Below are 12,705 nucleotides of genomic sequence, written 5' to 3'. Positions count from 1 at the left end.
TATTATGAGTGTTCTCCTTTCTATATTAGTTTAAGTTTGCTGTACCTGTAGATCAAATTGGCAGTTGTATTGCAATCCTGAAGTAAAAGTAAGATTCAAACCACCGCTATAAAACTATATCACCTCTATTTGATGAAAAAAAACACTCTCCAGATGATGCTTGTAAAACTCAACCTCACATACTCGTCCTAGAAACCACAACGCTGTTAAGCTTGCAATGCTGTAAACACCTCCTATACGGTAAAGTTCTTAACATTTACAAATGTGTTTTATCTGGCTTTTAAAGATGCAGCGATCATAAAAGATCTGCTGTAGTTTAAGGCTTTAATATCCTGCAGCTGCGATGTATGATCACGTGACATTGCTTCCCGTGTAAATGTGCTCCATCTAAGCAGCCGGCAATCAAAGCTCGTGTACAAAATGTCTTAAAAGCAAAAATACAATTGTATCAATTCGGCTGAGAAATCATTAAACGATGCATTTTTCTCATGTCGTTTTTCAGGTAGCCTCTCAGTCCTTGGAGTATAGATACTGTAGTGTGCTAATTGCCCACTCACTTGTGTAAGACACCTGTAGATGAATAGGGTTAAAGGCTACCCTGCTGATGTAATGCGTCGTGATAAGACTAACTTAAGGGCTCTCTTGTCGTGGTATAGTTTTTAAGGCTATTTTTAGTTGGTAAGGAGAAGTACATTGAGTTCTATGAGGAGTTATAGTCTAAGGTTTTCAAGTTTTAGAAAGTGATTTCAACTACTTCTGTCCTTTCTTGAATTCATGAGTGATTAGTAAGAGGTTTCCGCAGCTGCTTTTGAGATGATGTACTTATTCTCACTCTTTTCAATCCACATTTTCTACAAGGTAATTTACTTTTGGCCGTCTGACTGTGCCATTAGAGTTCTTTCTTGTTCTAGGAAATAAAGTAACACTCAAGAGGGTCTACCTGAAAATACTTCTACCTCAAGAGCCATTTCTTTCCTTTGATTTCCATAACCCTTTATTATGAAGGGCCCATAGAGTTGTCCTTTTGCTCACGTAAAATAGGGACAAGGAGCGAAAAAAAGACAACTCTCTTGTAGCTGTTCCATCAAGAGAATAAAATAACAGATTGTCAATCTCGTACTTAGATTCACTTCAAATTTACTCTACAAGCTTATACGATGGGTAACCTTGTGCCTCTTTATCACATATAACTCAGCCAAGAGAGACAGCTTTCCACGGTGATGTAAAGACATTTTATGCTGCACGGCTTCTTATTTTACGACGGGCTGTAAAAAATGAAGAAACCCTCTGAAAAGCATCTTCTCAGCAAAAACCCAAGGCGATCGCGAGGTAATTATCTGACTAAACCTTTCACAGCGTCTGTTAGTCACAGAAATCTGGCAAGAGAAAGATGAGGCAGACAAATAAAACTAAGTCTAAGCACTGGGGGGAAAAAAAATGATCGACAGCCTTTCTTTTGGCATCTTTATTTCCATTTCCTGCTTATTCTCCTAACCGCTAAACTCGCTCAAAGACTCTACATTTTCCCCGGCACTTATGGGGGAGGATATGGATAAAGAAAGGCATGTCGTGAGTGACGCTTGCTGCAGGGAGAGACCTCTGAGTTCATCTAATTTCAGAGTTTTCTGAGCAGCAACGAAATGACTGTCTGTTCTCTCTCTCTGCTCCTGCTGGGGCGTGCGATGGACTTCCTCTGGGCCATGGAGACACGGCTCCTCTCTTCCATGCTATTTACTACCTCTACTGCTGTGAGAGGCGCCCAACTCTCCTCCAGTGCCACCGGTCAACACCGTCCACTGTGTCTGTGCCAGAGGCCTCTCACTACATACATTCCTGAGCACTGGAAACACGAATCTGGGCCATACTCACAGAAACTCCTGTTACTTTTGATCATCTGCGGTTTTGACCAGTGGGGTGCATGCTGGCTCAGAAATCTGAATTTCTATTGATGGAGTTCGCCTGAGGCTACATGCCACTCGTCTCTAAGTAGATCTAAGTGAGTTCATGCTCAGGCAGTCACACTCGCTTACACACACTCAGAAACTTGCACCCAGATACACATACAGTACCTACAGTAGGGGTGTAACGGTATCCGGTACGCCTTTTTTTACGAGTGGGAAAAAAGTCTGTCACTCAGGGCAATATCCATTATACTATATATAATCCAGGGGGCGGTATTGCGCCTGAAAGCTGTTTGCCAGCCGCCCTTAAACAACAAATGAAGAACAAGAAGAAAACACAACAAAATGAACAAAATACAAGAAGAAGAAAAGTTAGTTTGGCGATTTCAGATAACACGCAGGAGCTAGAACGGCTAGAACCCATAGATATATATATAAAGGCTAGATGGCTCAAGGGGGAGTCGCCAGCGTAGCTCACTGGTGGCCATCTTGCCACAGTCAACAACTAATGCTACAGCTGTTGTAAGGTGAGGGATCTGCACAAAAATAATCTTAACTCGCTGAAATCTTGACTGATTTACAAACGGTTTGGTTTATTATAAACGTTATTAGCATGGCTACGATACAGGAGACAACAAGACGTCACATGTTGAAAAAAATAATCCATTAATATAATTATAAGTATGCAGTATCATAACTACATATTTGATGTTTATAACAAACCAAACCGTTTGAAAATTGGTTGAAAATTGAGAAAGCTATGGTTATTTCAATAGTGAACCATAGACATAATGTTATGAATGAGCGAGCTGCCTGTGACAAGATGGCCGCCTTGTGGCAACGTTGGTCTCCATTGGCCAGCAGCGCGGGTGAGTCGTCTAGAGTTTACATAGTAAAGAAGCAGAACTCTAACATAGCACAACAACGCACATTGTGGCACATACTCACACAAAATGAGGATGGAAATTTGGTAAAATATCCAACTGGGATTTGTTAATTTTTGCATAATCTCTGTTTCATTAAAAAAATATTCAACCAATCATGCTGTGATTATTTGCCAGGATCTTCACCAGACAGAGATATTTTCTAAAGTCTGTAGAATACAATTTGTTGGCCACGATACACAAAAATACTAACCACTTACCACATTATTTTAATTTTCTGTTTCCCACTGCCCTTTTATAAATCAAACAACTATTAATTGGTTCTCTCTTGGCTTTTTTTTTTATTAATGTCTTTACATTTCATTTTCTGTGTTTTTTCTAATCTTAAAGCTTTAGTGTCCTAATGCGTATAACTTTCTATAACACTTACTTTGTTGTAATGAGCTATACTGTATAAATAACCTTGCTTTCCCTTTGTTTAGCCCTTATGCAAAGACAATTACTCCAACATCTGCAGTATAGCATGTGTAGATAATTAATATCCTCCTTCTCCTTGATTGTTCTTGACACTGTGTGTCTAATAATAATAATAATAATAACCTATATTAATATAGTGCTATTCTTGAACTCAAAGACGCTTTACAGTACAAGGGTTTGTACTGAGGGTGGCTTATGGGTGGACAGAGGAGAAGAGATTAGTTTTGAGGCAGGACTGGAAGAGTGTGAGGGACTTGGACTCACGGAGATCTTGGGGGAGGGAATGGGAGCTGCCACAGAAAAGCTGCAGAGTTTGGATTTGGGAATGGATAGGAGACCGCCTGAGGTGGATCTGAGGGACCTTGGGGGCTGGTAGGGGGTGAGAAGGTAGGTGAGATGGGGGGGCCCAAATTGTAGAGAGCTTTGTACCTAAGGATCAGCATTCTGTAATTGATGCGGTGGGAGACTGGAAGCCAATATGTATGTGTTACATGGTCTCATCATTTGAAGGGACTCCGACCATGGACACCTCGACACACATACTGTCACACGTAGAACACTCATTATTTTGCAGCGCATAACCCGAAACTCCCTCCTACTCCTTTCCACCCGACAGCAGATAGACATCCTTGAGTGTGTGTGCAATTACCACCATCCACAGATCGCATCGCTAAAATATTACTGCTTTTGCCATGACTCCGATTTTGAAATATGAATTTCCTTTACATCAATGTTCTGCAATAATACCATGTGAAGACTTATTTTTTTCTACCTCTTTATATAATCTAGCATTCTTCTCAACCCGTCTAGCAAAAATGATGAAAGCATGTCTCTAACTGAAGACGGAGTGACTTATCTCGACACCCTTCCACTTACAATTTCTGCAACCTGTTATTATGTCCGTTCTATGCGGTATCAGTATGAGAAAAATAAAAACACTTTCATAGAAGAAGACGAAATTACAGACTGTCATCCCTCAACAGTTGTGCCTTATCTTTAGAATAAATAAACGTAGTTCTCTCAGTATCTTTTCCGAAGAGACAGCCGTAAAGGTTCCTGCTATTATATTTTTTCCTCACGTGACCGCCCGTTTATTCCTCATATTGCTCAAAAGCAAATAGCATCTTGATCAGTGAGGAAAATTGATCTGGCACAGCTTACCTTTAATCTTTTTTTTAACCTTCTTATTTTCCTTGTTTGAATGCTTGAGCAGTACATCTTCAGTTATTGGTTGTAAAAAAATAAATATCTACAATAAAATCATGAATTATGTACTCCATTATGGAGATTGATTCATTTTGGATTTTCAGATGCCTGGCTAAGAATGATTTCTTATCAGGAGAGAAGGACATTAAACACCTGTCAGTTGCACTGGATTATGGGTAAACATCTGCTTTCACGCAATATCCTGGGTGTTTTTCCTCATTATGTAAAGCCTTATGGTTGATTTCTCAAAGATACTACCATATCACCTAAAGCTAAAGAAAAACTCATGGTCATTTAAATGTAACAAAAAAAACGCTTTCAAGTCAAACAAAATCTATTTTGCGCTGAATTCCTGGCCCGCCCCCTTTCTGAACATAATTAATATTGTCGTTTGCATTTTTTGACTTCCTGGAGCAGCTGCAGTGCCTGATGTCCAAGGCCCATTGACTTCCTCACAATGTAACCTTGCTGGAAATGCCAGAACATTACTCATCCTCTCCCCTTTGCCAACTCTCTGCATTATTCTTACCCACTTAACTGCATCCGATTGCATATATTCCCACAAAAGAAATCCCCAGTGTATAATAACAGTATCCCTGAAATGGATTCACTTGGACATGATTACCATGTGCCGAAGCTCGTTGATATTTACGACGGCGCATCTCCCTTCCTCTGCGCGACACGCTGCATCATCTGTCACTGTCACTGCTTTTATTCGACTCCCTTTCAAAGTGCCTGGTCTTCATTGAAAGAGGGGACCTGGTCACATTCATAAACTCAGAGCAGAGGCAATCTGTGGTTTCAAATGACAACAGCAGAGTCCACATGTTCAAGCTGAAGCCTTGGATTACCCCTGTGGGTCCCGTCGTAGAAAACTGCCACCCTTCTCCGCTCAGCACATTTGGAACCGTTCTTTCAAAAGCTCTCGCCTCTCGCCCCCTTCATCTCATCTAAACAACCAGTGGATCCTTAGTGACTTCCCCCCCCATTCACCTCCTCCCTTCCTGTCACTGTACAACGCGCCACAAAGGGCCCACAGGCAATGGACAGAATTGAAGTGTCATAAAAAGGCTGCGCATTCATGTCCCAAATGTGTCTTCAAGGCAGAAAGCTTTGAGGTTGTTTTTGCTCTCTACACAACTGGCGAAGCGCTGCTCATTGCTGTTGCTCGGTAACCCCGCCAGGGAGACGGGATGCCTCAGAATGAGTGGGGGGAAATGTTCTTTATGCAGAGAAGGAAATGTTTGGAAGCGGCTGGAAGTTTTCCCCAGCCAGACATAACTAATGCTCAAACAGGGAGGGTTATACTGTTCATTTCCATTTGTGTTTCTATAAGATTCCACAAATACATTATTTCCAACCCAGCAGAGACGGAGGATGGATTTTAAATGTCATTCTGCCGTAACTTTTTGGATATAATTGAGGTGGCTTGTGGTTCATCACATTGGCTCTTCATGAAAATGACAGTTTGCAAACAACTCATTTGCAGCATTGTTTGGACCATGTAATATGTAATTACTCTCTGCGCCTCCATTTCAGCAGAGATAAAGAAGACTTTCTTTTCTTTTTGCTGTGTCCCCGATGATAAATGTAGCCTTTTCTTATTTTACATTCGTACAAGAAAGCATAACAAATGTGGTTCCATGACAAAAATACTTACAAACACCCCAATGGTAACCCACTATAGACCCATTATTGGTGAATAACATGATCAAAGAATAATGAACTGTGTTTGAATTAAATGTTTGAATTCTCTTCGGGGTACTTTATTTATTTTACCTAATTAATTATTGAGGAACAGCAAAGGTAGCAAGTGTTCAGTTGACTAAATATACGAGCAAAAAGAAGGATGTATCACAAAGCCATCGTTTTTCTTTTTTTTGTCTTGGCAGTTCTGAACCTGTTAAAATATCTATTATTGACATCCAAGTGAATAAGTAAGCCACAAATGTACATCTGCTGCCAGTGGCTTCATTTACAAGATTATAGCTGCCTATGTGTAGATGAGGAATGGGTTTCTCCCCCCCTGATGCTGACAAATAGTCCCACAGGAATGCTGCATGTAGTCCAGCTAATATATTTGTATTGATGTGATTAAATGTGTGTGTCGGAAGGTGAGATGAGAGGCAGGTGCTTGGGAGAGAAAAAGATCTCTGGAAAGCCGTAAATTACTGGTGTTCTGTCTCTTGGCCATTCATCAACAGAAATGCCCCAAAGGCCATTTGGGAAGCAACAAACCTATAAGATTTGTCAAAGATGAAAACAACTCAAGTTCTGAAGAAACACGAGGCTTATTGCTGATGTGCTTTAAGATATGAAGCCCTGCCCCATCCATCTTAGTTGGGTCACAATACTTCATTTCCCCTCATTTCTCTGAAAGGGGAAAATATGATTCCACCTATCGATTGCTGCATAAATGTTTTCCCTAGTGATGAAAGATGAGGTGTGCTTTGCTTTTATGTGATCCGATTAACCTCCAGCTTGGAGTGGGCTCTCGGCTCGGCCCCGGATCTCCTGCAGTGTCAGGGTGCATGTGATGGGCACTTAGGAGGATTAGTGTTGCTGTGTGTTTTGTTTGTGTTGAGCTATCACCCAGGACATTTCACTAACCAGGGGATTATATTGCCAGACACTGACGACGGTTTAGTATCCCGCGTTAAATTTAAGGGGGCCAGAAGTGTGCTTTTGAGATGGTAAACGGATGAGGATAAAGGATAAATGCATTTGCATATTTGCCATTCTTCTTATTGGTTTTTACTAATAAGGTATTTGTTTTATACACAAAAGATCCAAATAAATTGCAATTTTTCTGGCTTTTGAGTGAGTATTATGGCTCTTTAGTGCTTGATTACATTTCTTAATCCTTAGTCAAGGAAGCAATTAAAATAGCTTTTTTAATAGCTTAGCTTAGTGTCTTGCTGCTCAGAGCTTTGGACACAGACTCCTCTACCCTTTGTTAAAGATTTAATCAATAACCGTCTCTGATAAGGTTTTAAACTTGTGACTTTGCCAATGGCATTTTTTCTCCATTTGAGCAGTACCTGACATTTATATCCAGCCCTCCAAAAGCTCAGAATACCCTTTCATTCCATTGTTCTGTAAAAAAGTTACCTCTCATACTGAACGACAGCAGGTCCACTGATGGTGACTTCAGGGTCCCCGAAGCAGCCACTCTACAGAGCAAACTCCCACAAAGAGTGAGTGCTTGACAAAAGAAAAGGCCACTTAAAGATCACGTCTTAATGTTTTACCTGGTGGACCTGTGGAAAATGTGGATTTCCCAAAGATTTATCAAATGTCAATATTAGAAGACGCAACACAAGATGTGCACCCCTTAAAAAACATAATAAGAGAAGTCAAAAGCTCTGTCACGGACTAGAAACAGCACCAAACAGCATGACAATGGCATGTTATGGTGAGTGTGTCTTTGAATGACTAGTGGCTGATTTTGTATTTCTTTCATTAAAAGCTGCCATGATCCGTTTTAGTTGTACGACCTAGAGGCTTTTAAAAGATGTCTCACAAAAGACCTTTGTTTGAAAGCTTGGAAAGACTCCTTTTTCTGAGATACTGAGAACATCATTTAAGCATAACTTTTCACAAGGCCAACAAAATTAATTGTGTAAAATTGTTTAGCCTGAGCTCGAAAACAGCTTATTTAAAGACATGTTGCTTTCAACAAATTCAATGAAAGCAACCGCTAAATTCCCGGCCTATTGCCCATCGCATGGTTTATACCAAGGTTACCGTGAAAGTACAGGACGTTCGCCTGCTTTCATTGGTGAAACATTTGAGGTCATAGTGACTAAAAGGTGAGGGAGTTTGCTATAAAATGTAAGCAAATGCTATTCAAAATAACATTCCATTTGTGTTGGACTAATTTCAGATGTGGATTAATCTAAATCAGGCATTGCCGGGGATTGAAAAATAAATACACAACAGTGCCAATGTAAATAGTAAGGAAGAAAAATGTCCCCTATTTGTGTGACTTGCTCTATGGCACAGAGAAATAAGCTATAAGCTAAATTAGCTTTGCTTTTTAGAAAGGGTTATTCAATTGCTGGTTTTGGTCTTATTTTTAGCATTTTGCCACAAGAAGAAACATGCACAACATTGGCAGACCTTCCCTTTGATCGCTCAAAGAAAAGGTCTGTAAAAAAAAAGACAGAAAAAAGAAACTGTATGAGATTTCAAACGCACGCCTCGTCATTGGCCATGTTTCTTTGTTTTTTGCATCTTGCAGTGCGAAATGAGACGGTAAGAGTTGCATCAGCGGGTCTGAAAGCAGTGAACTCTTGTACAGGTGTTTCTAAAGCTGGCGGGAGCAATGTTCTGCCGTGTTGGTGAATGCTCTACAAGAAAAACAAGTCTAATTTGAAACCCGTACAGTGAAGGAAGCATGTAATGTGCTGTAGTCTTTTGACTTTCTCTGAGCACTTACAAGAAGACAATCCACCATCGCCACCTCCTCCCACTTCCCAGCTCCATCTCCATTTTGTCCTCCCACCACTTACCTCCATCATCCCAACACTTAACATCCCCTATAGATTCCATATCAGGAAATATGTTTGATTAATGTAATATTGAAGCCAGGCCAACTTAATATGTTTGATCAGGGACTGGTTTGCAATATTCACACATGGTGGAGGATAAAGATAGGATGAGGAGGAGGGGAGGCAAGATGAAGGGATTATATATTTCGTGGGTTTAAGTTCTACTCAGGTTGCCAGGGATGAGAACAGGTGATGATAAGAAACGGTTTAACTCAAAGCCACACATGGCTGTCTCGGGAACATGAGAGCTTTAATTCTATTTTGAGATTTTATTTTAAAAGTTGATTTGCCGCATGTTGTGGCTATCCTATGGAAAATACTTTAAATGCGTTTTAATTTGGAGTCCCATGCTCCTGTGTGCCCCCCTCTGGCTCACACCACATGAATATAACATCAAGATCCTGAATGTAACATCTGTCTAATGATGAGGCCAGTTCAGTTCAGCCGTGTGATGTGATCCGAATCCTCGGGCTCATGAGGGGCTGGCAGTGCCCAAGAAATCCTGCATGAGAGTTTACAACCAGGATTTACCGCAGGGGTTAAGTTATCAGCACAAATCATCCCTTTTTTCATTTGCAGAACCAGTCCTCCAGACATGATTTACAAGCACAGTGGCTGCCGACACGAAATCCAAGGGTAACTCTGGGCTGCAAATCACACCGGCTTTGCCTCTCTTTTCACGTCGTGCTATTGGTGTCATGGAAAGGGACATATTCCAAATCTGAAGTTACAGATTACAACATTTTTCCGAGTGTAATGAGGTGTTTAGTCCCATCTCTGTCATAGTAAGTGGGAAGTAGGACAGTGTGTCACATCGCCCAGAGTAAAAGTGGGAAAGGAGAATCCGCTCACTGTGCTTTAAGCATCATCCAGTTGCTCCTATTTGACATTGCTGTATTTTGTCATTTTAAAGGGTAAACATAAATCTCTCAGTCAAAACTAGCTACCAGCAGACACTAATGTGAACTACCTCAGGATGTCTTCATATCTTTTATATCTTCCTCACATCAGGGATGCAGTTTGATAATGTTTAACTCTGGAGTCCGAGGAGTTTGAATTAAGTGTTTGTCAGTAATACAAACAAAAAAAAAAATGTTATAGTGCAATTTCTATTTGTGATTCATTCTTATTATTTTCATATATGTGTCTTCCATATCAGTGTGAGACGCTTTTACTTTGAATGCATATTATTATAGTGAATAGAGGTCTGTGACTGGTTCGGCTTTGTGGCTGCAGCCGACATTACTTTCAGAGCTGCGGAAGACTCCTCTGGGAAACTGTTTGTGTTTATTTTGGAATTATGGACTTATAAAAAAAGGATGCTTTGATATTGTTTTTTACTCCTGCCATTGAAGTTTCCTTCCACATCCTGACCTGTGTGATATACCAAAATACAGCTTTCCAGACATGAAAGTTGTGAACGATGAAAAGGGATTGTATATTCTCAGTGCGATTCATTAGGCTGGGTCACATTGGCATATGCTAATACAAATAAGAGGAAGATAATAACAACAGCATTTTAGCAGCATGTGCTCTCTATTGTCTCCACTAATTCTGTAAATAGCCTGGAGCAGGGCAACATGACATCCCTTTTCATGACTCTCTACATATAAGAGCCATTGATTATTAGATAGATATGAGGTCATTTTCATCAGTGTTTCAAGCTTTCAATATGTTCATGTTCTCTTAAAAGCCAACTTCAGATTAAATGATGACATTGCAGAGATGCTGCCTCTGTGCCTGATGCCGGTCGTTGCTCGGCTGCCACGGATCGTCACAATTCACTGCCACACCGTCTCCAATAGCGCAGAGACGACGGGACAGAAAATCGATGGGCTCTCATGGGCTACTCTATCAGTCCCACTATCTGGAGCTCGATGGCGGGGAAAAACAGGGGGTGGGGAGGATTTGCTGGAAGAAGGGAAGGAGGGATTGACGAAGGTTTTAGAGCCACATTAGGTGGGGTTGGATGGGCATGAGTGAGCTGAGGCAGTAAACAAAACCCGCAACAAAGTAAGCTCTATACAACAAATGTTGGGCATCACTAACACATACTGGAGTTCTTCTACCAATACCAAACAGATACATTTTTAGATACCATTTAAAGCCATGAGGCATGTCTCCCTATGGGGGGCTTTGGAGCTGGAGGGGATGCGAGAAGGCAGAGACATAAGGTATAGATCATGTGCGAGGATACAGGAAGTTATTAATTGTAGTTTGGATCCATGGTTAGCAGTAGAATTGGCACACAGCTAATGGAGGAAATGTAAGTACTTTAAAGACCTTTGAGCTTTATGGGCACATTATACATAAAATAATCCTACTCCAAACTCTTAATAATATAAATAGAATTTATTTTATTTTTGTATCCAGTGATAGCTGTCTGTAAATCTATGCATACATTTCAAATAAGAACTGCCAATAGCTAATTTGGCATACTTTTGATGGTGCCTATCTCCCTTAAATGTAAAAAAAGGGCTAAAATAACTGGGTTTGAATGATAGCCCACAGCTAACTCAATAGAATTCTGTTTTTGCAGCAGTGAAATTGCAAAAGAAGGCAAGCAGGCATACCATAGCATAAACCAATTATTTGACAAGAGACTAAAAACCACACACAGATCCTTCACCTTTCAACTCTTATTGAATTCCCTTTTGGAAATACAAAAAATAGTTGACTTAGTTCCTTTTATGCTCGTGTGCAGTTCTTTCCGTGCCCATGAACAAAGTAAGCACTTGGACTAGAAACATTCAGACAGTCATTACGTTACAGCTTTTGTACTGCATTCTTTCTTCACAAGAGAAACACTAAAGAAGTTCACCCTAACCCAGAAATACTCAGAGGTGACTTATTTTATAGACGAATACAGACTGATTGCTGATTGCAGTGTTATGTGAAAAAAGTATTATTACAAAAGGTGCATAACACTTATATAATCAAGTTAGTAATTGCTGTCAGCTATGAATATATGTGTTCCATTTGTTTGAAACAGTTAATCCAATAGAGTTCTTGGTCTTTCTATGAGACTTGTGTTAACTTTGATTTATTTTAAAGATGTGAAAAAGTGTTATGCAAGATGTTCAGTATTTAATAATGAGTTATTAGCAGATCCTATTTTCATTGTTGCCAAGCAATTAAAGGTGGGGTGTGTAATTTATTTCAGATACACTTTTTGTTGTATTCCATGGAATGCTCTTAACATCCCGATAGCAATGAATATATGAAATGCTTTGACAATAAATCCACAAAAAAATGTCATCTGTAGAAGCCGTAGTACTGTAAAAAGCACGACCAATCATTTTAGCCGGCCCGGCTAAAATAACTGGATGGCCTACCTGCCTGTCAGCCTTCCATCTGTGCACAAACTTATCTCGTGCCCTCATTGGTCATGTGCGCGTTCGTGTGTGTTGGAGGAGGGGCTCTGTAAGGAAGTGGAAGTATTTTCAAATTCTAGTGCACTCGAGCTGGTTTCTCCAAAATTACATACCCCACCTTTAAGGAACATTGTAAAAAGTTTGAACTTGAATGTAGTTCTTGTTTATTTTATAGATTTTGTTAACCAATTTGCTGGTGCACGATATATACATAATTCAGTACATTTGTATCTGTTTATTAGTTTGTTGCATTTAGTTAGGAAATCAATGTTTAAGTCAAGATGCCAGTCACTTTCTCACAGTAAGGCAT

General features: G+C 40.1%; 1 protein-coding gene across 1 annotated transcript in view; it reads left to right on the top strand.

The window, feature by feature from the left end:
- The window catches only part of LOC307025463 (transmembrane protein 132D), a 134,733-nt gene that overhangs the window by 31,525 nt on the left and 90,503 nt on the right, over positions 1-12,705 (top strand). The gene's annotated exons all lie outside the window — the stretch shown is intronic.

The sequence above is a fragment of the Notothenia rossii genome (genome assembly GCF_949606895.1).
Source record: "Notothenia rossii genome assembly, chromosome: 11".
In the NCBI taxonomy this organism is placed as follows: Eukaryota; Metazoa; Chordata; class Actinopteri; order Perciformes; family Nototheniidae; genus Notothenia; species Notothenia rossii.
The sequence above is the reverse complement of the archived record's forward strand: the minus strand, read 5'-3'. Positions and strand labels throughout refer to the sequence as shown.